General features: G+C 53.1%; 1 protein-coding gene across 2 annotated transcripts in view; it reads left to right on the forward strand.

The window, feature by feature from the left end:
* The first annotated feature begins 4700 nt into the window (after positions 1-4700).
* LOC143770237 (carnitine O-palmitoyltransferase 1, liver isoform-like) overlaps positions 4701-24460 on the forward strand; it is a 67389-nt gene continuing 47629 nt past the window's right edge. For both annotated transcript variants that reach the window (XM_077259667.1, XM_077259660.1), the window contains exon 1: positions 4701-4828. The gene's annotated coding sequence lies outside the window, so the exon portion shown is untranslated. The remainder of the gene's footprint in view (positions 4829-24460) is intronic.

The raw sequence follows: 24460 nt of genomic DNA on the forward strand, positions 1-24460 counted from the left end.
CCTCTTGGCACCTGGCGCCGCTTCCTCAGCATTGTTTTCAACTGTCCTGGTGCCTGCGCTGTTATCTTATGCCTTGGGCATGCGCAGTTAGCGCTGCTCGTCTTCTGACATCATTTGATGTCTTGCTGACTACGCCTGTGCGGCCGCACTGCCCGGGATCCCGCCCCACAGTGTCTTCAGATTTATTTACTGGGACCATGACCCCGATTTTTTTTTTTTTTATTTGTTGCATGCATTGACGTTTTTTCTTCTAAAAGGTCATATGCAGTTAACTAATTTTGCTCATTATCAAAAATGCTCATTATTTTGTCCTTTTACTTCTATATTTTTAGTGCAAAAAAGTCACACAATCTATTAAACTGTTGCAAGTTAGTCATCTGCTAAAAACATTACCTGCACCAGGGACTGGAGTGAGATGCACCAAAAAAAAAAAATGACATTCGTTTCATAAAATCGGTCTAAAAACATCTAGATAAGTAATGTGACGCGAGTCACTATAGTAATAAGTCCCAAAAATGGAGCGAAAGACTACAATAACAGATAGTAAGATAATACTATTTTCTGGATTAGTAAAGGGAGGTCAAACGATCCAAGGTCAGATCCAGGAAATGGCGCAGTACAACAAGGAGTAGTCAGAGCGAAATCCAATTCACGAGCCGGGGTCAGGGAAACCAGGAAGGCAATAGAGTTTACAGGGAGCAGGCACAAGAGAAGTCAGGTCACAAGCAAAGAGTCTAAGTCCAGGAAGGGAATAAAGTCAGGCTGGGTCAGGCGCAGAGCACAGAGGGATCAGACTTACACCAGGCAGCAGCAAGTGTTAGGCTACTTTCACACTAGCGTTAACTGCAATACGTCGCAAATGCGTCGTTTTGCCGAAAATACGCATCCAGCAAAAGTTCTTGCTGGATACGTTTTTTCGTCATAGACTAACATTAGCGACGCATTTGCGACGCATTGCCAAACGTCGCGTCCGTTTTGCGACGCTTGGGCGTGTGGTAGCGGACCGTCGGAAGAAAAAAACGTTACATGTAACTTTTTTTGCTCCCGACGGTCCGCTTTTTCCGACCGCGCATGCGCGGCCGGAACTCCGCCCCCACCTCCCCGCACTTCCCCGCACCTCACAATGGGGCAGCGGATGCGTGGGAAAAGTGCATCCGCTGCCCCCGTTGTGCGACGGAGACCACGCTAGCGTCGGGAACGTCGGCCCGACGCACAGCGACGGGTCTTTCCCGACGCTAGTGTGAAAGTAGCCTAAGATTGACACTGGATGGAGGAGCCAGCATGCTTAAGTAGAGGACTAATCAAGGAAAGTGAACACAGATGATGCAGCCCAGACCCAGCGCAAAGTAACATATCAGACAGGAACAGAGGGGAGATCGTGACAAGTTAAAGAAAATACAAAAATTGAAAAATTACTTTAAAAAAAACCCTTAAAAAACGACGCCAAGGTTTCCCAGACTAAGCCACTTCAGAATAATGTTGCGGTTGCTGTTGTTCTTAAGGTGACTTAGCTGACTGAGTTTTTTTACTCCATACTTTCAAGTGTAGTAAGTGGGTGGCTTCTTAGGAAGTTGCCCCAAAAAATTAGCATGTCTCATAAACAATTCAGGTTTCCGAACCTTTAAGTAGTGAAATGATATAAGATGGAACATGTGAACAGCAATGTGATTTATCGTTGCTGCACATTATGTTCATTTTATGGGACGCTTTTGCAGCACTTTTTAAAAGGCGGATTCATGGTAGAATCCACCTGAAAATGACCCCTAGACAGCCTAAATAAGCAGCATAAATTGACATATTGTGGATTTTGAAACCTGAAGCACCAATCAATCAATAGTTTTATAGATAGGGTCTGCAGATGTGATTTCATAAAATCCTATCCACAATGATTGTTGTGTAATATGTAGCCTGCAAAATCACCTGGATTGGAAATCCACTGCATAAATTCTCAGTGGGAAGATGCCTTTAAGTGGTTTACCCACCGGCGTTCTTAATTGTAGGTAACCAGTTTGGCTGGAAAGCTAGAACAGAGCATTTTCCTTCTAGTCCTACAACTACTTTCTGGGACATTCCAGAGAATGTCCAGATACAACTATTCACATCCATCCCCCACCGGCCCATGTTTTCCACTTTCCTGCCTGACCTGCTAAATGCCTGTGGGGCAGGGGGCCGGAGAAACACCAAAAATCTAAACCTGAGATTCATGACTTAGTGTGATTGATCAATCCTTCCTGTTTTACACTACGGTTGGATGTCTGCTAGTCTTATGGAAGTAGCGCTGGAGGATTATTTCCCTGAATGCTGTGCAATGCGGAGGAGCCAACACCGATCCATGGTAGTTTCATCTGATACACCAATCTTAGGCTACGTTCACATTTGCGTTGTGCGCCGCAGCGTCGGCGCCGCAGCGCACAACGCAAACAAAAACGCGGCAAAACGCATGCACAACGCTGCGTTTTGCGCCGCATGCGTCCTTTTTTCCATTGATTTCGGACGCAGCAAAAATGCAACTTGCTGCGTCCTCTGCGCCCCGACGCGGGCGCCGCAGGGACGCATGCGGCGCCAAACGCAAGTGCACCGCATGTACATGCGCCCCCATGTTAAATATAGGGGCGCATGATGCATGCGGCGCCGCTGCGGCGCCCGACGCTGCGGCGAGGACCGCAAATGTGAACGTAGCCTTATGAGACCCGTGAACAGACTATCAGAACACCAGATTCGGGTCATGAGTGGATACTGAATCTTACCTTATATTTTGAGTGGTCCAAGTCCAACATCATATTTAATGTCAACAAATACTTAAAGGGGTTATCTGGGACTATTTTATTTTTACCACAGGTCCAAGTACTAAGAGGCAGGTAGTTGCTCCTGCCAGCGATTTAGTGCCTTCTGTTGATATCACATCAACAGAGCAGTGCCTTCTTATCTGGTCTGCTCTGTTGATTGGGTGTGATTGCTAACGTTATGCTGATTGACAGCCAGCTCCCCGCTGCCTAACTGTGGGGTGCCGGCTGTCATTCAGCATGACGTCGGCAGTCATGTCCCATTGACAGAGCTGACAAGAAGAAGAAAAACTGCTTTGTTGATGTGAAGCAGCGGAATCGTCAGCAGGAGCGGCCAACGACTACTCTAAGCCGGCACTGAGTCGAATAAGCAGGGAGTTAACTACTACTTGCCAGTTATTTTTATTTACCATGGGCCTAAAAACTATAAAGTCTTGCATAAACCCTTAAATGCTGCATTCTGAAGGTCCGACAATCGATCCAAGAAAATTGCTATATTCTCGTTTCAAATTCTCAGCCCATGTAAACATGCCAGTGATCCCCTGGCAGGCATACAAATTATTGTTTTGGGCAGCCCATCTCCCTGTGTAAACAGGGGATGTGCTGTCGACTAAATGATGCACTATGGGGACAGAACAATAGTACTAATGATGTTCCTATCAGTATTTGTCAGCCTGTGGAAACAGGCCAAAAACATCAGGGATCGACTTATATAAGGTCCATCAGTACTTGCTAACAGGCAAAATCAGCCGGTCTGAAAGTACCTTTGACTTGCACAGTCCACTGAGTATTAGTACTGGCTAGCACGGTTGTTCTGTTCTCAAACAGCATGCTTATCGCCAGCAGTACATCCCCTGTTTACACTGGATGATGTGCTGCCGATAATGATGATTTTTATGCTGGCATAAAAGATCCAATCACTCCACAAGTGTGAGTGGCATGACCGCTAGCATGTTTACAAGGAATAACAATTGTGAACATATTCATGACTTGCCTAAATGCAGCTAAAATCAGCATTATTGGCAGTGCAGATCCCTGTGTAAACAGGGGATGTGCTGCTGATAACACAATGCTGAGTGGGTACAGAACGATCATTACAAGGGTTGTCCAGAACCATTTTATTTTAAAAACTAACAGGCAGGTAACTGCTAACAGAGGCAACTACCTTCCTGTTCAACCCAGCCCCAGCTCAGAACCATCATAGACCGCTCCTGCCGGCGATCCAGCTGCTCCATGTCAACAGAGCAGCGTTTCTACTTCCAAGCTGCTATGTCTACATTATTCAGTTATACGTCGTCATTCACACAACGTCAACAGAGAACCTGCTGCTCTGTTGACCTGATGTCAGTGGAAGCTGCTGAATCGCCGGCAGGAGCAGTCTGTGATTGCAGAGATCAACGCCGGGCACAACAGGCAGGTAGTTAGTTCTTCGGCCCATAGTGAAATGAAAACATTTTATAGTCCTGGATTTCCCCTTTAATATTGCTTCCATCAGTACTCAACAGGCTAGTAAACGGGCTCTCAATTGAAGGCACCTGTACTCATTCAGGTCTTTGGGATCCTTCTTCTCGGGATTGTTGATGGTCTCAGTAGTCGAACCCCCACAATCAAGACATTTATCGTAATAGGTGATCTGTATATGTGGGACAACCCCTTCCTATAAAAAGCTTATAGTCATAAAAGTCACAAGGCCAAAGGTTATACTGTCCCAGTGACGGTTTTAGTATTTCCGGTTACACATTATAGAAGGGTAACCAAACACCAAGTTTCCATCAGCTGCTTGTACTGGGACATACGTCTACAGGCAGAACCTCCAGCCACTCCTACCTGACATACCCTCATCTCTGCTTCAATCACGGCTGTTTGTTCCCATGTCACAGTTGTAGAGTTTAAGATCTGAGGCGTTGACTTGAATAATGCAAACACGTCTAACCAGTTTGCCGGAGCTTAGTCCTATCAGAGAGTAAACCGAGTTAACCGGTGGATCTTCCAAAGGCTATCCACGCTTTCTCTCATTTGCTTGGAAGAATTGTCAAAATACAAAGGTAAGAAGGGAAAGGGGCGAGAAGACACAGATAAATGAAACCTGGAAATGGGCCATGAGCCACGAGATAAGTGTTGTAGATAGCAGGTAATTAGTGAAAAGCTTTCAGATCTCCTTATTATCTGCAGATACTATGTAACATTGCGACTCGCTACTGTTTCCGATATCTTGTCTAGAAGGCTGTTGCAAATAATCTTAATGTCTACTATATTGGTGGTTATCAACGGACCTTTGGGAAATGCAACATGCGGTTTTATTTTGACTGACTGCAAGAATTTATTGATTCCTTATAAAACACTTTATGTGCGGTAGAAGAAAAAAAAAGCATGCCATATACAATAGAAAATTGTCAGCCAACAGCGATCTCTTCCAATTGTGGCATACGCAGAAATTCTGGGCTCCCATTTTTAGAGGAAAGCCACTGCCAGGATCAACTTAACTCCCAGCCGAATGAATGGATTGGGCAATTGAGTTTCTTGAGTTTCAATCTTCCGATCCATATGTCCCCCCAAACACAATCTACATCTATCTATATAATCGTCTAAGGAGTACTTCCGTCTGTTTGTCTGTCTGTAACGGAAATCCCGCATCGCTGATTGGACGCGGCCGGCAGGCCGTGACCAATCAGCGACGGGCACAGTCCGGCCGCGAATTGGCCCCTCCCTACTTCCATCCAGTCAGTGCCAGTGTGTCGCCTCATCCCGGACCAACTTTTTTCTATTGATGCTGCCTATGCAGCATCAATAGTAAAAAGATATAATGTTAAAAATAATAAAAATAAATAAATCATGCTATTCTCACCTTCTGTCGCCTCCGCAGCTTTCCCGCTCCTCCCGATGCTCTCGGCAGCTTCCGTTCCCAGAGATGCCGAGATCACATTTAGCGACGCTGCAGCGATCTAGACAATGATGGCGATCGCTGCAGCGTCGCTGTGTGGTCGCTGGAAAGCTGTCACACAGACAGCTCTCCAGCGACCAACTATGCGAAGTCCCCTGGTAACCAGGGTAAACATCGGGTTACTAAGCGCAGGGCCTCGCTTAGTAACCTGATGTTTACCCTGGTTACCAGCGTAAACGTAAAAAAAACAAACACTACATACTTACATTCCGGTGTCTGTCCCCCGGCGCTGTGCTTCTCTGCACTGTGTAAGCGCCGGCCGGAAAGCACAGCGGTGACGTCACCGCTGTAATCTGCTTTCCGGCCGGCCGGCGCTGACACAGTGCAGAGAAGCACAGCGCCGGGGGACAGACACCGGAATGTAAGTATGTAGTGTTTGTTTTTTTTACGTTTACGCTGGTAACCAGGGTAAACATCAGGTTACTAAGCGAGGCCCTGCGCTTAGTAACCCGATGTTTACCCTAGTTACCAGTGAAGACATCGCTGGATCGGTGTCACACACACCGATTCAGCGATGTCTGCGGGAGATCCAGCGACGAAATAAGGTGCTGGCCTCCTAGCTCCGACCAACGATGGCACAGCAGGATCCATATCGCTGCTGCCTGTCAAACACAACGATATCGCTATCCAGGACGCTGCAACGTCACGGATCGCTAGCGATATCATTTAGTGTGAAGGTACCTTTAGTGGTCTCGCGAGACCGCTACATCATCTGGGTAATTTCGCAATGCATCACTGGGAAAGGAAGCTGCCGGTCACATCGCGAGGAGTGGGACAGCTTTAGTGGACGACGGAAGGTGAGTATATAACTATTTTTTATTTTAATTATTTTTTTCACAGGGATATGGTGCCCACACTGCTGTATACTACGTGGCCTGTGTTATATACTACGTGGCTGTGCTATATACCACGTGGCTGTCTGTGTTATATACTACGTGGCTGCTATATATTACGTGGCTGTGTTATATACTACATCGCTGTGCTATACTACATCGCTGTGCTATATACTACGTGGCTGCTATATATTACGTGGCTGCTATATACTACGTGACTGCTATATACTACATGGCTGTCTGTGTTATAGACTATGTGGCTGCTATATACTACATCGCTGTGCTATATACTACGAGGCTGTGCAGTATTCTGTGTGGCTGTGCAATATACTGTGTGGCCTGTGTTATATACTACATCGCTGTGCTATATACTACGTGCCTGTGCTATATACTACGTGCCTGTGCTATATACTACGTGGCTGTGCTATATACTGCATGGGCTGTGTTATATACTACATCGCTGTGCTATATACTACGTGGCTGTGCTATATACTACGTGGATGCTATATACTACGTGGCAATATTGCCGCAGGATTTAAACACCGCTTCGGTGATTAGTTGTGCCCGGCCAACCGCGACCAATCAGTGAAACGCAGTCCGGCCGCGAATTGGTGCGGGATTTCAACCACTCTTCGCTGATTGGTCGCACCCGGCTGGCCGCGACCAATCAGCGATATTGGCGCAGAATTTAACCCCCACTCGCACATACGACGTACATACATATTCTAGAACACCCGATGCGTTAGAATCGGGCCACCATCTAGAGTTCTATAAAGTGCAATTTTGTATTTTTCTCTTTATACAACACCCACTGACAGTATCTCGGTGGGGCGTTCATGCTCACCTTGTGGGGTTGGGCTTGGAGCATAGCACCCCAAGATGCCACGCTGGTGTGAACAGTTGCCATCTCACTTCTACCAAATTCTCGTCCGGGATTAGTCTTGCAATGATGACACTGGAAAGTATAAAAAAAAAAAAAGGGTTTTGGTTGGTGCGTCGCTTCGTAGAAGATATACAACGCGTTTCAGGGCCTCTCTATCTTCAACGTTGGAGCGAGGCACTGACCAGAAACCTCAGTTTTTTATCCTTCCTGTGTCACAATACAAGATCAATCCCATGTGTTCATTTGGGAGAAATGGGACCGTCGTTGCTCCAAAGCAGAAGATAGAGAGTCCCTGAAATGCGTTGGTTAATGAAAAACCATATAATAAAAAACTAAGAACAAAAAATTGTTGCCTCCTGATAGTTTACTTTGGAGAGATGCACCAACCTAAACCTCTGTAGAAGACAAATGGGAGGCCCCCATACACATTAGATGGTCGGCTGATCCTACCAAAATTGGTGGATTCGGATGACTTTTATATAATATGTATGGAGGCCTTAAAGATCCATTTAGACCGGCCAATAATTTGAAAACGAGTGTTCATATGAACGCTCATTCCTTATCATCGGCCTGTTTGAAAAGACAGGCAATGGCTTAACAAACAAGCAAAACGCTTATTCGTTGCATGCAATGATTGAAAAATTGAAATTTTTTTTAAAAAAGCTGAAAGTTTCCAAGCTTAGTCAGTGAGTAACTTACAACATTTGTGTGCTGTTCTTTTTCATTGACCCGTTGGCTTAAAAGGGCGATTTTGATCTGAAAATCGGACAAAACAGACATGCTATTGCTCTTTTTTCCATTGGGTTCCTGGATCTTTTATTTTTTTTTCCAGAATTTTTTTTTTGCAACCATTCAATTTGTTTGGAATGGATTCTAAAGTGAATCTGCTTCAAATCTAAAGACATGTTCAGACTGAATTTTTCTCTGGAGGTCAAAAACATCCATTTATTTTTTTTTAACCTTTTTTTCCCCCTATTTCCTGAGGTGTTTTTACCTGCTGGTGATACTTCGTAGCACTTTTTTAAGCATTTTTGACTGTCTTTTATACTATCATTTTCAGTGTTTGTTTGTTTTTATCCATTCAACAAGGAAGAAAAATACTAGCGTTTTTTACGTAAAAATGCTCAAAAAAACCACCAGATGTTTAGAAGACGTTCAAAAGCCTGAACGTAAGAACTGCAAGTTATTTTTTCCACACAAATTAGTAGGACTATTCTTCTGATTGTTTTCTTAGCGCTTTTTAAGTCTTTTTAACTGAACCTCTTAAAAAGCATTAAAAGGCATAGTGTGAACATACACTCATTTTTTTGCAATAACTTATTAAAAACCTCCAACAAGAAAACCTCTAAAAAACCTCCTCATGTGAAATTACAGGTTTCTTGAGAAGGATTTTGGAGCAGGTATGCTTTAAAATCCTCCTAAAAACAGGGTTAATCTAGCCATAGGGAATCACGATGATGAACCTCTCCTTACATGACATCTATGATTGCAATATGGCGCCCACACGCTCAGGCCTTACAATGCCTGGCTCCTGGTAGGCGACTCAGGATAGAATGGATGGGCTACTGGTAGGCGGCTTAGGCTAGAATGGATGGGTTCCTGGTAGGGGACCCAGGCTAGAATGGATGGGCTCCTGGTAGGCGGCTTAGGCTAGAATGGATGGGCTCCTGGTAGGCGGCTTAGGCTAGAATAGATGGGTTCCTGGTAGGGGACCCAGGCTAGAATGGATGGGCTCCTGGTAGGGGACACAGGCTAGAATGGATGGGTTCCTGGTAGGGGACCCAGGCTAGAATGGATGGGCTCCTGGTAGGCAGCTTAGGCTAGAATGGATGGGTTCCTGGTAGGGGACCCAGGCTAGAATGGATGGGCTCCTGGTAGGCAGCTTAGGCTAGAATGGATGGGCTCCTGGTAGGGGACCCAGGCTAGAATGGATGGGCTCCTGGTAGGCGGCTTAGGCTAGAATGGATGGGTTCCTGGTAGGGGACCCAGGCTAGAATGGATGGGCTCCTGGTAGGGGACACAGGCTAGAATGGATGGGTTCCTGGTAGGGGACCCAGGCTAGAATGGATGGGTTCCTGGTAGGGGACCCAGGCTAGAATGGATGGGCTCCTGGTAGGGGACCCAGGCTAGAATGGATGGGCTCCTGGTACGGGACCCAGGCTAGAATGGATGGGCTCCTGGTAGGGGACCCAGGCTAGAATGGATGGGCTCCTGGTAGGCGACTTAGGCTAGAATGGATGGGTTCCTGGTAGGGGACCCAGGCTAGAATGGATGGGATCCTGGTAGGGGACACAGGCTAGAATGGATGGGTTCCTGGTAGGGGATCCAGGCTAGAATGGATGGGCTCCTGGTAGGGGACCCAGGCTAGAATGGATGGGCTCCTGGTACGGGACCCAGGCTAGAATGGATGGGCTCCTGGTACGGGACCCAGGCTCAAATGGATGGGCTCCTGGTAGGGGACCCAGGCTAGAATGGATGGGCTCCTGGTAGGGGACCCAGGCTAGAATGGATGGGCTCCTGGTAGGGGACACAGGCTAGAATGGATGGGCTCCAGGTAGGGAACCCAGGCTAAAATGGATGGGCTCCTGGTAGGGGACCCAGGCTAAAATGGATGGGCTCCTGGTAGGGGACCCAGGCTAGAATGGATGGGCTCCTGGTAGGAGACTCAGGCTCGAATGGATGGGCTCCTGGTAGGGGACCCAGGCTAGAATGGATGGGCTCCTGGTAGGGGACCCAGGCTAGAATGGATGGGCTCCTGGTAGGGGACCCAGGCTAGAATGGATGGGCTCCTGGTAGGGGACCCAGGCTAGAATGGATGGGCTCCAGGTAGGGGACCCAGGCTAAAATGGATGGGCTCCTGGTAGGGGACCCAGGCTCGAATGGATGGGCTCCTGGTAGGAGACTCAGGCTCGAATGGATGGGCTCCTGGTAGGGGACCCAGGCTCGAATGGATGGGCTCCTGGTCGGGGACCCAGGCTACAATGGATGGGCTCCAGGTAGAGGACCCAGGCTAGAATGGATGGGCTCCTGGTAGGGGACCCAGGAAAGAATGGATGGGCTCCTGGTAAGAGACTCAGGCTCGAATGGATGGGCTCCTGGTAGGGGACCCAGGCTCGAATGGATGGGCTCCTGGTTGGAAACCCAGGCTAGAATGGATGGGCTCCTGGTAGGGGACCTAGGCTAGAATGGATGGGCTCCTGGTAGGGGACCCAGGCTAGAATGGATGGGCTCCTGGTCGGGGACCCAGGCTAGAATGGATGGGCTCCTGGTAGGGGACCCAGGCTCGAATGGATGGGCTCCTGGTAGGAAACCCAGGCTAGAATGGATGGGCTCCTGGTAGGGGACCCAGGCTAGAATGGATGGGCTCCAGGTAGGGGACCCAGGCTAGAATGGATGGGCTCCAGGTAGGGGACCCAGGCTAGAATGGATGGGCTCCTGGTAGGGGACCCAGGCTAGAATGGATGGGCTCCTGGTAGGGGACCCAGGCTAGAATGGATGGGCTCCTGGTAGGGGACCCAGGCTAGAATGGATGGGCTCCTGGTCGGGGACCCAGGCTAGAATGGAAGGGCTCCAGGTAGGGGACCCAGGCTAGAATGGATGGGCTCCTGGTAGGGGACCCAGGCTAGAATGGATGGGCTCCTGGTAAGAGACTCAGGCTCGAATGGATGGGCTCCTGGTAGGGGGCCCAGGCTCGAATGGATGGGCTCCTGGTAGGAAACCCAGGCTAGAATGGATGGGCTCCTGGTAGGGGACCCAGGCTAGAATGGATGGGCTCCAGGTAGGGGACCCAGGCTAGAATGGATGGGCTCCAGGTAGGGGACCCAGGCTAGAATGGATGGGCTGTTGGTAGGGGACCCAGGCTAGAATGGATGGGCTCCTGGTAGGGGACCCAGGCTAGAATGGATGGGCTCCTGGTAGGGGACCCAGGCTAGAATGGATTGGCTCCTGGTAGGGGACCCAGGCTAGAATGGATGGGCTCCTGGTAGCGGACCCAGGCTAGAATGGATGGGCTCCTGGTAGGGGACCCAGGCTAGAATGGATGGGCTCCTGGTAGGGGACCCAGGCTAGAATGGATGGGCTCCTGGTAGGGGACCCAGGCTAGAAAGGATGGGCTCCTGGTAGGGGACCCAGGCTCGAATGGATGGGCTCCTGGTAGGGGACCCAAGCTCGAATGGATGGGCTGTTGGTAGGGGACCCAGGCTAGAATGGATGGGATCCTGGTAGGGGACTCAGGCTAGAATGGATGGGCTCCTGGTAGGGGACCCAGGCTAGAATGGATGGGCTCCTGGTAGGGGACCCAGGCTCGAAAGGATGGGCTCCTGGTAGGGGACCCAGGCTAGAATGGATGGGCTCCTGGTAGGGGACCCAGGGTAGAATGGATGGGCTCCTGGTAGGGGACACAGGCTAGAATGGATGGGCTCCAGGTAGGGAACCCAGGCTAAAATGGATGGGCTCCTGGTAGGGGACCCAGGCTAAAATGGATGGACTCCTGGTAGGGGACCCAGGCTAGAATGGATGGGCTCCTGGTAGGAGACTCAGGCTCGAATGGATGGGCTCCTGGTAGGGGACCCAGGCTAGAATGGATGGGCTCCTGGTAGGGGACCCAGGCTAGAATGGATGGGCTCCTGGTAGGGGACCCAGGCTAGAATGGATGGGCTCCTGGTAGGGGACCCAGGCTAGAATGGATGGGCTCCAGGTAGGGGACCCAGGCTAAAATGGATGGGCTCCTGGTAGGGGACCCAGGCTCGAATGGATGGGCTCCTGGTAGGAGACTCAGGCTCGAATGGATGGGCTCCTGGTAGGGGACCCAGGCTCGAATGGATGGGCTCCTGGTCGGGGACCCAGGCTACAATGGATGGGCTCCAGGTAGAGGACCCAGGCTAGAATGGATGGGCTCCTGGTAGGGGACCCAGGCTAGAATGGATGGGCTCCTGGTAAGAGACTCAGGCTCGAATGGATGGGCTCCTGGTAGGGGACCCAGGCTCGAATGGATGGGCTCCTGGTTGGAAACCCAGGCTAGAATGGATGGGCTCCTGGTAGGGGACCTAGGCTAGAATGGATGGGCTCCTGGTAGGGGACCCAGGCTAGAATGGATGGGCTCCTGGTCGGGGACCCAGGCTAGAATGGATGGGCTCCTGGTAGGGGACCCAGGCTCGAATGGATGGGCTCCTGGTAGGAAACCCAGGCTAGAATGGATGGGCTCCTGGTAGGGGACCCAGGCTAGAATGGATGGGCTCCAGGTAGGGGACCCAGGCTAGAATGGATGGGCTCCAGGTAGGGGACCCAGGCTAGAATGGATGGGCTCCTGGTAGGGGACCCAGGCTAGAATGGATGGGCTCCTGGTAGGGGACCCAGGCTAGAATGGATGGGCTCCTGGTAGGGGACCCAGGCTAGAATGGATGGGCTCCTGGTCGGGGACCCAGGCTAGAATGGATGGGCTCCAGGTAGGGGACCCAGGCTAGAATGGATGGGCTCCTGGTAGGGGACCCAGGCTAGAATGGATGGGCTCCTGGTAAGAGACTCAGGCTCGAATGGATGGGCTCCTGGTAGGGGGCCCAGGCTCGAATGGATGGGCTCCTGGTAGGAAACCCAGGCTAGAATGGATGGGCTCCTGGTAGGGGACCCAGGCTAGAATGGATGGGCTCCAGGTAGGGGACCCAGGCTAGAATGGATGGGCTCCAGGTAGGGGACCCAGGCTAGAATGGATGGGCTCCTGGTAGGGGACCCAGGCTAGAATGGATGGGCTCCTGGTAGGGGACCCAGGCTAGAATGGATGGGCTCCTGGTAGGGGACCCAGGCTAGAATGGATGGGCTCCTGGTCGGGGACCCAGGCTAGAATGGAAGGGCTCCAGGTAGGGGACCCAGGCTAGAATGGATGGGCTCCTGGTAGGGGACCCAGGCTAGAATGGATGGGCTCCTGGTAAGAGACTCAGGCTCGAATGGATGGGCTCCTGGTAGGGGGCCCAGGCTCGAATGGATGGGCTCCTGGTAGGAAACCCAGGCTAGAATGGATGGGCTCCTGGTAGGGGACCCAGGCTAGAATGGATGGGCTCCAGGTAGGGGACCCAGGCTAGAATGGATGGGCTCCAGGTAGGGGACCCAGGCTAGAATGGATGGGCTGTTGGTAGGGGACCCAGGCTAGAATGGATGGGCTCCTGGTAGGGGACCCAGGCTAGAATGGATGGGCTCCTGGTAGGGGACCCAGGCTAGAATGGATTGGCTCCTGGTAGGGGACCCAGGCTAGAATGGATGGGCTCCTGGTAGCGGACCCAGGCTAGAATGGATGGGCTCCTGGTAGGGGACCCAGGCTAGAATGGATGGGCTCCTGGTAGGGGACCCAGGCTAGAATGGATGGGCTCCTGGTAGGGGACCCAGGCTAGAAAGGATGGGCTCCTGGTAGGGGACCCAGGCTCGAATGGATGGGCTCCTGGTAGGGGACCCAAGCTCGAATGGATGGGCTGTTGGTAGGGGACCCAGGCTAGAATGGATGGGATCCTGGTAGGGGACTCAGGCTAGAATGGATGGGCTCCTGGTAGGGGACCCAGGCTAGAATGGATGGGCTCCTGGTAGGGGACCCAGGCTCGAAAGGATGGGCTCCTGGTAGGGGACCCAGGCTAGAATGGATGGGCTCCTGGTAGGGGACCCAGGGTAGAATGGATGGGCTCCTGGTAGGGGACACAGGCTAGAATGGATGGGCTCCAGGTAGGGAACCCAGGCTAAAATGGATGGGCTCCTGGTAGGGGACCCAGGCTAAAATGGATGGACTCCTGGTAGGGGACCCAGGCTAGAATGGATGGGCTCCTGGTAGGAGACTCAGGCTCGAATGGATGGGCTCCTGGTAGGGGACCCAGGCTAGAATGGATGGGCTCCTGGTAGGGGACCCAGGCTAGAATGGATGGGCTCCTGGTAGGGGACCCAGGCTAGAATGGATGGGCTCCTGGTAGGGGACCCAGGCTAGAATGGATGGGCTCCAGGTAGGGGACCCAGGCTAAAATGGATGGGCTCCTGGTAGGGGACCCAGGCTCGAATGGATGGGCTCCTGGTAGGAGACTCAGGCTCGAATGGATGGGCTCCTGGTAGGGGACCCAGGCTCGAATGGATGGGCTCCTGGTCGGGGACCCAGGCTACAATGGATGGGCTCCAGGTAGAGGACCCAGGCTAGAATGGATGGGCTCCTGGTAGGGGACCCAGGCTAGAATGGATGGGCTCCTGGTAAGAGACTCAGGCTCGAATGGATGGGCTCCTGGTAGGGGACCCAGGCTCGAATGGATGGGCTCCTGGTTGGAAACCCAGGCTAGAATGGATGGGCTCCTGGTAGGGGACCTAGGCTAGAATGGATGGGCTCCTGGTAGGGGACCCAGGCTAGAATGGATGGGCTCCTGGTCGGGGACCCAGGCTAGAATGGATGGGCTCCTGGTAGGGGACCCAGGCTCGAATGGATGGGCTCCTGGTAGGAAACCCAGGCTAGAATGGATGGGCTCCTGGTAGGGGACCCAGGCTAGAATGGATGGGCTCCAGGTAGGGGACCCAGGCTAGAATGGATGGGCTCCAGGTAGGGGACCCAGGCTAGAATGGATGGGCTCCTGGTAGGGGACCCAGGCTAGAATGGATGGGCTCCTGGTAGGGGACCCAGGCTAGAATGGATGGGCTCCTGGTAGGGGACCCAGGCTAGAATGGATGGGCTCCTGGTCGGGGACCCAGGCTAGAATGGATGGGCTCCAGGTAGGGGACCCAGGCTAGAATGGATGGGCTCCTGGTAGGGGACCCAGGCTAGAATGGATGGGCTCCTGGTAAGAGACTCAGGCTCGAATGGATGGGCTCCTGGTAGGGGGCCCAGGCTCGAATGGATGGGCTCCTGGTAGGAAACCCAGGCTAGAATGGATGGGCTCCTGGTAGGGGACCCAGGCTAGAATGGATGGGCTCCAGGTAGGGGACCCAGGCTAGAATGGATGGGCTCCTGGTAGGGGACCCAGGCTAGAATGGATGGGCTCCTGGTAGGGGACCCAGGCTAGAATGGATGGGCTCCTGGTAGGGGACCAGGCTAGAATGGATTGGCTCCTGGTAGGGGACCCAGGCTAGAATGGATGGGCTCCTGGTAGCGGACCCAGGCTAGAATGGATGGGCTCCTGGTAGGGGACCCAGGCTAGAATGGATGGGCTCCTGGTAGGGGACCCAGGCTAGAATGGATGGGCTCCTGGTAGGGGACCCAGGCTAGAAAGGATGGGCTCCTGGTAGGGGACCCAGGCTCGAATGGATGGGCTCCTGGTAGGGGACCCAAGCTCGAATGGATGGGCTGTTGGTAGGGGACCCAGGCTAGAATGGATGGGATCCTAGTAGGGGACCCAGGCTAGAATTGATGGGCTCCTGGTAGGGGACCCAGGCTAGAATGGATGGGCTCCTGGTAGGGGACCCAGGCTAGAATGGATGGGCTCCTTGTAGGGGACCCAGGCTAGAATGGATGGGCTCCTGGTAGGGGACCCAGGCTAGAATGGATGGGCTCCTAGTAGGGGACAGGCTAGAATGGATGGGCTCCTGGTAGGGGACCCAGGCTAGAATGGATGGGCTCCTGGTAGGGGACCCAGGCTCGAAGGGATGGGCTCCTGGTAGGGGACCCAGGCTCGAAGGGATGGGCTCCTGGTAGGGGACCCAAGCTCGAATGGATGGGCTGTTGGTAGGGGACCCAGGCTAGAATGGATGGGATCCTGGTAGGGGACCCAGGCTAGAATGGATGGGCTCCTGGTAGGTGACCCAGGCTAGAATGGATGGGCTCCTGGTAGGGGACCCATGCTAGAATGGATGGGCTCCTGGTAGGGGACCCAGGCTAGAATGCATGGGCTCCTGGTAGGGGACCCAGGCTAGAATGGATGGGCTGTTGGTAGGGGACCCAGGCTAGAATGGATGGGATCCTGGTAGGGGACCCAGGCTAGAATGGATGGGCTCCTGGTAGGTGACCCAGGCTAGAATGGATGGGCTCCTGGTAGGGGACCCATGCTAGAATGGATGGGCTCCTGGTAGGGGACCCAGGCTAGAATGCATGGGCTCCTGGTAGGGGACCCAGGCTCGAGTGGATGAGCTCCTGGTAGGGGACCCAGGCTAGAGTGGATGGGCTCCTGGTAGGGGACCCAGGCTAGAATGGATGGGCTCCTGATATGGGACCCAGGCAAGAATGGATGGGCTCCTGGTAGGGGACCCAGGCTCGAAAGGATGGGCTCCTGGTAGGGGACCCAGGCTCGAATGGATGGTCTCCTGGTAGGGGACCCAGTCTAGAATGGATGAGCCCCAGGTAGGGGACCCAGGCTAGAATGGATGCGCTCCTGGTAGGGGACCCAGGCTAGAATGGATGGGCTCCTGGTAGGGGACCCAGGCTCGAATGGATGGGCTCCTGGTAGGGGACCCAGGCTAGAAGAATGGATGGGCTCCTGGTAGGGGACAAAGGCCAGAATGGCTGGACTACTGGTAGGGGACACAGGCTAGAATGGCTGGACTACTGGTAGGGGACCCAGGCTAGAATGGATGGGCTCCTGGTAGGGGTCACAGGCTAGAATGGCTGGACTACTGGTAGGGGACCCAGGCTAGAATGGATGGGCTCCGGGTAGGGGACCCAGGCTAGAATGGATGGGCTCCTGGTAGGGGACCCAGGCTAGAAGAATGGATGGGCTCCTGGTAGGGGACACAGGCCAGAATGGCTGGACTACTGGTAGGGGACACAGGCTAGAATGGCTGGACTACTGGTAAGGGACCCAGGCTAGAATGGATGGGCTCCTGGTAGGGGTCACAGGCTAGAATGGCTGGACTACTGGTAGGGGACCCAGGCTAGAATGGATGAGCCCCAGGTAGGGGACCCAGGCTAGAATGGATGCGCTCCTGGTAGGGGACCCAGGCTAGAATGGATGGGCTCCTGGTAGGGGACCCAGGCTCGAATGGATGGGCTCCTGGTAGGGGACCCAGGCTAGAAGAATGGATGGGCTCCTGGTAGGGGACACAGGCCAGAATGGCTGGACTACTGGTAGGGGACACAGGCTAGAATGGCTGGACTACTGGTAGGGGACCCAGGCTAGAATGGATGGGCTCCTGGTAGGGGTCACAAGCTAGAATGGCTGGACTACTGGTAGGGGACCCAGGCTAGAATGGATGGGCTCCGGGTAGGGGACCCAGGCTAGAATGGATGGGCTCCTGGTAGGGGACCCAGGCTAGAATGGATAGGCTCCTGGTAGGGGACCCAGGCTAGAATGGATGGGCTCCTGATATGGGACCCAGGCAAGAATGGATGGGCTCCTGGTAGGGGACCCAGGCTCGAAAGGATGGGCTCCTGGTAGGGGACCCAGGCTCGAATGGATGGTCTCCTGGTAGGGGACCCAGTCTAGAATGGATGAGCCCCAGGTAGGGGACCCAGGCTAGAATGGATGCGCTCCTGGTAGGGGACCCAGGCTAGAATGGATGGGCTCCTGGTAGGGGACCCAGGCTCGAATGGATGGGCTCCTGGTAGGGGACCCAGGCTAGAAGAATGGATGGGCTCCTGGTAGGGGACAAAGGCCAGAATGGCTGGACTACTGGTAGGGGACACAGGCTAGAATGGCTGGACTACTGGTAGGGGACCCAGGCTAGAATGGATGGGCTCCTGGTAGGGGTCACAGGCTAGAATGGCTGGACTACTGGTAGGGGACCCAAGCTAGAATGGATGGGCTCCGGGTAGGGGACCCAGGCTAGAATGGATGGGCTCCTGGTAGGGGACCCAGGCTAGAAGAATGGATGGGCTCCTGGTAGGGGACACAGGCCAGAATGGCTGGACTACTGGTAGGGGACACAGGCTAGAATGGCTGGACTACTGGTAAGGGACCCAGGCTAGAATGGATGGGCTCCTGGTAGGGGTCACAGGCTAGAATGGCTGGACTACTGGTAGGGGACCCAGGCTAGAATGGATGAGCCCCAGGTAGGGGACCCAGGCTAGAATGGATGCGCTCCTGGTAGGGGACCCAGGCTAGAATGGATGGGCTCCTTGTAGGGGACCCAGGCTAGAATGGATGGGCTCCTGGTAGGGGACCCAGGCTAGAATGGATGGGCTCCTAGTAGGGGACAGGCTAGAATGGATGGGCTCCTGGTAGGGGACCCAGGCTAGAATGGATGGGCTCCTGGTAGGGGACCCAGGCTCGAAAGGATGGGCTCCTGGTAGGGGACCCAGGCTCGAAGGGATGGGCTCCTGGTAGGGGACCCAAGCTCGAATGGATGGGCTGTTGGTAGGGGACCCAGGCTAGAATGGATGGGATCCTGGTAGGGGACCCAGGCTAGAATGGATGGGCTCCTGGTAGGTGACCCAGGCTAGAATGGATGGGCTCCTGGTAGGGGACCCATGCTAGAATGGATGGGCTCCTGGTAGGGGACCCAGGCTAGAATGCATGGGCTCCTGGTAGGGGACCCAGGCTCGAGTGGATGAGCTCCTGGTAGGGGACCCAGGCTAGAGTGGATGGGCTCCTGGTAGGGGACCCAGGCTAGAATGGATGGGCTCCTGATATGGGACCCAGGCAAGAATGGATGGGCTCCTGGTAGGGGACCCAGGCTCGAAAGGATGGGCTCCTGGTAGGGGACCCAGGCTCGAATGGATGGTCTCCTGGTAGGGGACCCAGTCTAGAATGGATGAGCCCCAGGTAGGGGACCCAGGCTAGAATGGATGCGCTCCTGGTAGGGGACCCAGGCTAGAATGGATGGGCTCCTGGTAGGGGACCCAGGCTCGAATGGATGGGCTCCTGGTAGGGGACCCAGGCTAGAAGAATGGATGGGCTCCTGGTAGGGGACAAAGGCCAGAATGGCTGGACTACTGGTAGGGGACACAGGCTAGAATGGCTGGACTACTGGTAGGGGACCCAGGCTAGAATGGATGGGCTCCTGGTAGGGGTCACAGGCTAGAATGGCTGGACTACTGGTAGGGGACCCAGGCTAGAATGGATGGGCTCCGGGTAGGGGACCCAGGCTAGAATGGATGGGCTCCTGGTAGGGGACCCAGGCTAGAAGAATGGATGGGCTCCTGGTAGGGGACACAGGCCAGAATGGCTGGACTACTGGTAGGGGACACAGGCTAGAATGGCTGGACTACTGGTAAGGGACCCAGGCTAGAATGGATGGGCTCCTGGTAGGGGTCACAGGCTAGAATGGCTGGACTACTGGTAGGGGACCCAGGCTAGAATGGATGAGCCCCAGGTAGGGGACCCAGGCTAGAATGGATGCGCTCCTGGTAGGGGACCCAGGCTAGAATGGATGGGCTCCTGGTAGGGGACCCAGGCTCGAATGGATGGGCTCCTGGTAGGGGACCCAGGCTAGAAGAATGGATGGGCTCCTGGTAGGGGACACAGGCCAGAATGGCTGGAGTACTGGTAGGGGACACAGGCTAGAATGGCTGGACTACTGGTAGGGGACCCAGGCTAGAATGGATGGGCTCCTGGTAGGGGTCACAAGCTAGAATGGCTGGACTACTGGTAGGGGACCCAGGCTAGAATGGATGGGCTCCGGGTAGGGGACCCAGGCTAGAATGGATGGGCTCCTGGTAGGGGACCCAGGCTAGAATGGATAGGCTCCTGGTAGGGGACCCAGGCTAGAATGGATGGGCTCCTGATATGGGACCCAGGCAAGAATGGATGGGCTCCTGGTAGGGGACCCAGGCTCGAATGGATGGTCTCCTGGTAGGGGACCCAGTCTAGAATGGATGAGCCCCAGGTAGGGGACCCAGGCTAGAATGGATGCGCTCCTGGTAGGGGACCCAGGCTAGAATGGATGGGCTCCTGGTAGGGGACCCAGGCTCGAATGGATGGGCTCCTGGTAGGGGACCCAGGCTAGAAGAATGGATGGGCTCCTTGTAGGGGACAAAGGCCAGAATGGCTGGACTACTGGTAGGGGACACAGGCTAGAATGGCTGGACTACTGGTAGGGGACCCAGGCTAGAATGGATGGGCTCCTGGTAGGGGTCACAGGCTAGAATGGCTGGACTACTGGTAGGGGACCCAAGCTAGAATGGATGGGCTCCGGGTAGGGGACCCAGGCTAGAATGGATGGGCTCCTGGTAGGGGACCCAGGCTAGAAGAATGGATGGGCTCCTGGTAGGGGACACAGGCCAGAATGGCTGGACTACTGGTAGGGGACACAGGCTAGAATGGCTGGACTACTGGTAAGGGACCCAGGCTAGAATGGATGGGCTCCTGGTAGGGGTCACAGGCTAGAATGGCTGGACTACTGGTAGGGGACCCAGGCTAGAATGGATGAGCCCCAGGTAGGGGACCCAGGCTAGAATGGATGCGCTCCTGGTAGGGGACCCAGGCTAGAATGGATGGGCTCCTGGTAGGGGACCCAGGCTCGAATGGATGGGCTCCTGGTAGGGGACCCAGGCTAGAAGAATGGATGGGCTCCTGGTAGGGGACACAGGCCAGAATGGCTGGACTACTGGTAGGGGACACAGGCTAGAATGGCTGGACTACTGGTAGGGGACCCAGGCTAGAATGGATGGGCTCCTGGTAGGGGTCACAAGCTAGAATGGCTGGACTACTGGTAGGGGACCCAGGCTAGAATGGATGGGCTCCGGGTAGGGGACCCAGGCTAGAATGGATGGGCTCCTGGTAGGGGACCCAGGCTAGAATGGATGGGCTCCTGGTAGGGGACCCAGGCTAGAATGGATGGGCTCCAGGTAGGGGACCCAGGCTAGAATGGATGGGCTCCGGGTAGGGGACCCAGGCTAGGATGGATGGGCTCCTGGTAGGGGAACCAGGCTTGAATGGATGGGCTCCTGGTAGGAGACCCAGGCTAGAATGGATAGGCTCCTGGTAGGGGACCCAGGCTAGAATAGATGGGCTCCTGGTAGGGGACCCAGGCTAGAATGGATGGGCTCCTGGTAGGGGACACAGGCCAGAATGGCTGGACTACTGGTAGGGGACACAGGCTAGAATGGCTGGACTACTGGTAGGAGACCCAGGCTAGAATGGATGGGCTCCTGGTAGGGGACCCAGGCTAGAATGGATGGGCTCCTGGTAGGGGACCCAGGCTAGAATGGATGGGCTCCAGGTAGGGGACCCAGGCTAGAATGGGCTTACATCTATGTCAGTATATACAGGTGTCGGTGGCACCCAGTACCATGTGTGAACAGTGCTGACACGTGACACCATTACAGCGTATGTTTGGCCTCCAGTCATGAAAAGTCAATGATAAATAACCTTGATAATAGCAGATATGTGAGGGAAAATGGAGGTTACCATGTGCGTTGCTAAGCAACAAGCCTATGTACTAACACAGTGAGTATGATTTAAAACCGACGGCACCCACGTCCTGTCTCTTGGGAATAAAATGTACAAAGTACTGAGGCTTTCATTTAATTAACTTGATGATTTTTTCGTCATGTTTACTCTCCCTTCATAGCATTTTTTTGTTATTGTACCTTGGGTGTCATATTGAGAAATCCACCCTCCATTCTGAGTCATAGTGTAAAAAAAATAATATAATTGCTACCCGTTAAGCAATATCACGCCCTGCAGCTAAATGATTCCAGATTTTACCGCCATAAATCAGAAATGCACTTTATAAAACAGGAGCACAATATTTAGGAGGTTATTTCCGAGGCCATAAAACATCACCGCCGTCCCGATAACGTCTAAATCCTTTGTACGGCATTTAAAATCGAGAATTAAGCAAGTTTGCAAATGATTTTGTTTAAAATATATATATATTTCTCACCGTTTTATGGATACTACTATAAACACCCTTGTGTTTCCATGGTTACAGACTACATACCTGTGTGTAGTCAGATACTATAGTCAAAGAACGGACACAGAAGAGGGCCCCCCCCCCCCCGGTGCAAGAACGATATATGGGTCCTTTGTTGTCCAATAAATCATCATAATGCACAATTCCACCTGTTTTGGAGGTAGAAATGTGCCCCATTACACAGTGTCATAACTAAGGTCAGACGGGCCCTGATGCAAAATTTGGACACGGAACCCCCCCCTTCCTTTGTATGTTGATCAGATGCATAGGGCTTTGCAGCATTACATATCCTATAAGAGCACACGTGTCCCCCCCCCCACACGATTATGTAGTAATGTCCCCCATCTTGGGTTCTTTCCTGGTATATATGTCCCCCATCCTGGGACCCTTCCTGGTATATATGCCCCCATCCTGGGACCCTTCCTGGTATATATGCCTCCATCCTGGAACCCTTCCTGGTATATATGCCCCTTCCTGGGGCCCTTCCTGCTATATATATCCCATCCTGGTATATACGTCCCAATCCTGGGTTCCTTCCTGGTATATACGTCCCCATCCTGGAACCCTTCCTGGTATATACATCCCCATCCTGGGTTCCTTCCTGGTATATACGTCCCCATCCTGGGTTCCTTCCTGGTATATACGTCCCCATCCTGGGTTCCTTCCTGGTATATACATCCCCATCCTGGGTTCCCCTCTGGTATATACGTCCCCATCCTGGGTTCCTTCCTGGCATATACGTCCCCATCCTGGGCCCCATCCTGGTATATATGTCCCCATCCTGGGTTCCTTCCTGGTATATATGTCCCCATCCTGAGACCCTTCCTGTTATATACGTCCCCATCCTGGGTTCCTTCCTGGTATATACGTCCCCATCCTGGGTTCCTTCCTGGTATATACGTCCCCATCCTGGGTTCCTTCCTGGTATATATGTCCCCATCCTGAGACCCTTCCTGTTATATACGTCCCCATCCTGGGTTCCTTCCTGGTATATACGTCCCCATCCTAGGATCCTCTCTGGTATATATGTCCCCATCCTGGGTTCCTCTCTGGTATATATGTCCCCATCCTGGGAACCTTCCTGGTATATACATCCCCATCCTGGGTTCCTCTCTGGTATATACGTCCCCATCCTGGGTTTCTTCCTGATATATACGTCCCCATCCTGGGTTCCTTCCTGGTATATACGTCCCCATCCTGGGTTCCTTCCTGGTATATACGTCCCCATCCTGGGTTCCTTCCTGGTATATATGTCCCCATCCTGAGACCCTTCCTGTTATATACGTCCCCATCCTGGGTTCCTCTCTGGTATATACGTCCCCATCCTGGGACCCTTCCTGGTATATACATCCCCATCCTGGGTTCCTCTCTGGTATATACGTCCCCATCCTGGGTTTCTTCCTGATATATACGTCCCCATCCTGGGTTCCTTCCTGGTATATCCATCCCCATCCTGGGCCCCATCCTGGTATATACACTCACCGGCCACTTTATTAGGTACACCATGCTAGTAACGGGTTGGACCCCCTTTTGCCTTCAGAACTGCCTCAATTCTTCGTGGCATAGATTCAACAAGGTGCTGGAAGCATTCCTCAGAGATTTTGGTCCATATTGACATGATGGCATCACACAGTTGCCGCAGATTTGTCGGCTGCACATCCCAAAGATGCTCCATACAAGGCAGGATGGATCCATGCTTTCATGTTGTTTACGCCAAATTCTGACCCTACCATCCGAATGTTGCAGCAGAAATCGAGACTCATCAGACCAAGCAACGTTTTTCCAATCTTCTACTGTCCAATTTCGATGAGCTTGTACAAATTGTAGCCTCAGTTTCCTGTTCTTAGCTGAAAGGAGTGGTACCCGGTGTGGTCTTCTGCTGCTGTAGCCCATCTGCCTCAAAGTTCGACGCACTGTGCGTTCAGAGATGCTCTTAGGCCTACCTTGGTTGTAACGGGTGGCGATTTGAGTCACTGTTGCCTTTCTATCAGCTCGAACCAGTCTGCCCATTCTCCTCTGACCTCTGGCATCAACAAGGCATTTCCGCCCACAGAACTGCCGCTCACTGGATTTTTTTTCTTTTTCGGACCATTCTCTGTAAACCCTAGAGATGGTTGTGCGTGAAAATCCCAGTAGATCAGCAGTTTCTGAAATACTCAGACCAGCCCTTCTGGCACCAACAACCATGCCACGTTCAAAGGCACTCAAACCACCTTTCTTCCCCATACTGATGCTCGGTTTGAACTGCAGGAGATTGTCTTGACCATGTCTACATGCCTAAATG

This window comes from Ranitomeya variabilis, chromosome 4 (assembly GCF_051348905.1).
Source record: "Ranitomeya variabilis isolate aRanVar5 chromosome 4, aRanVar5.hap1, whole genome shotgun sequence".
Classification (NCBI taxonomy): Eukaryota; Metazoa; Chordata; class Amphibia; order Anura; family Dendrobatidae; genus Ranitomeya; species Ranitomeya variabilis.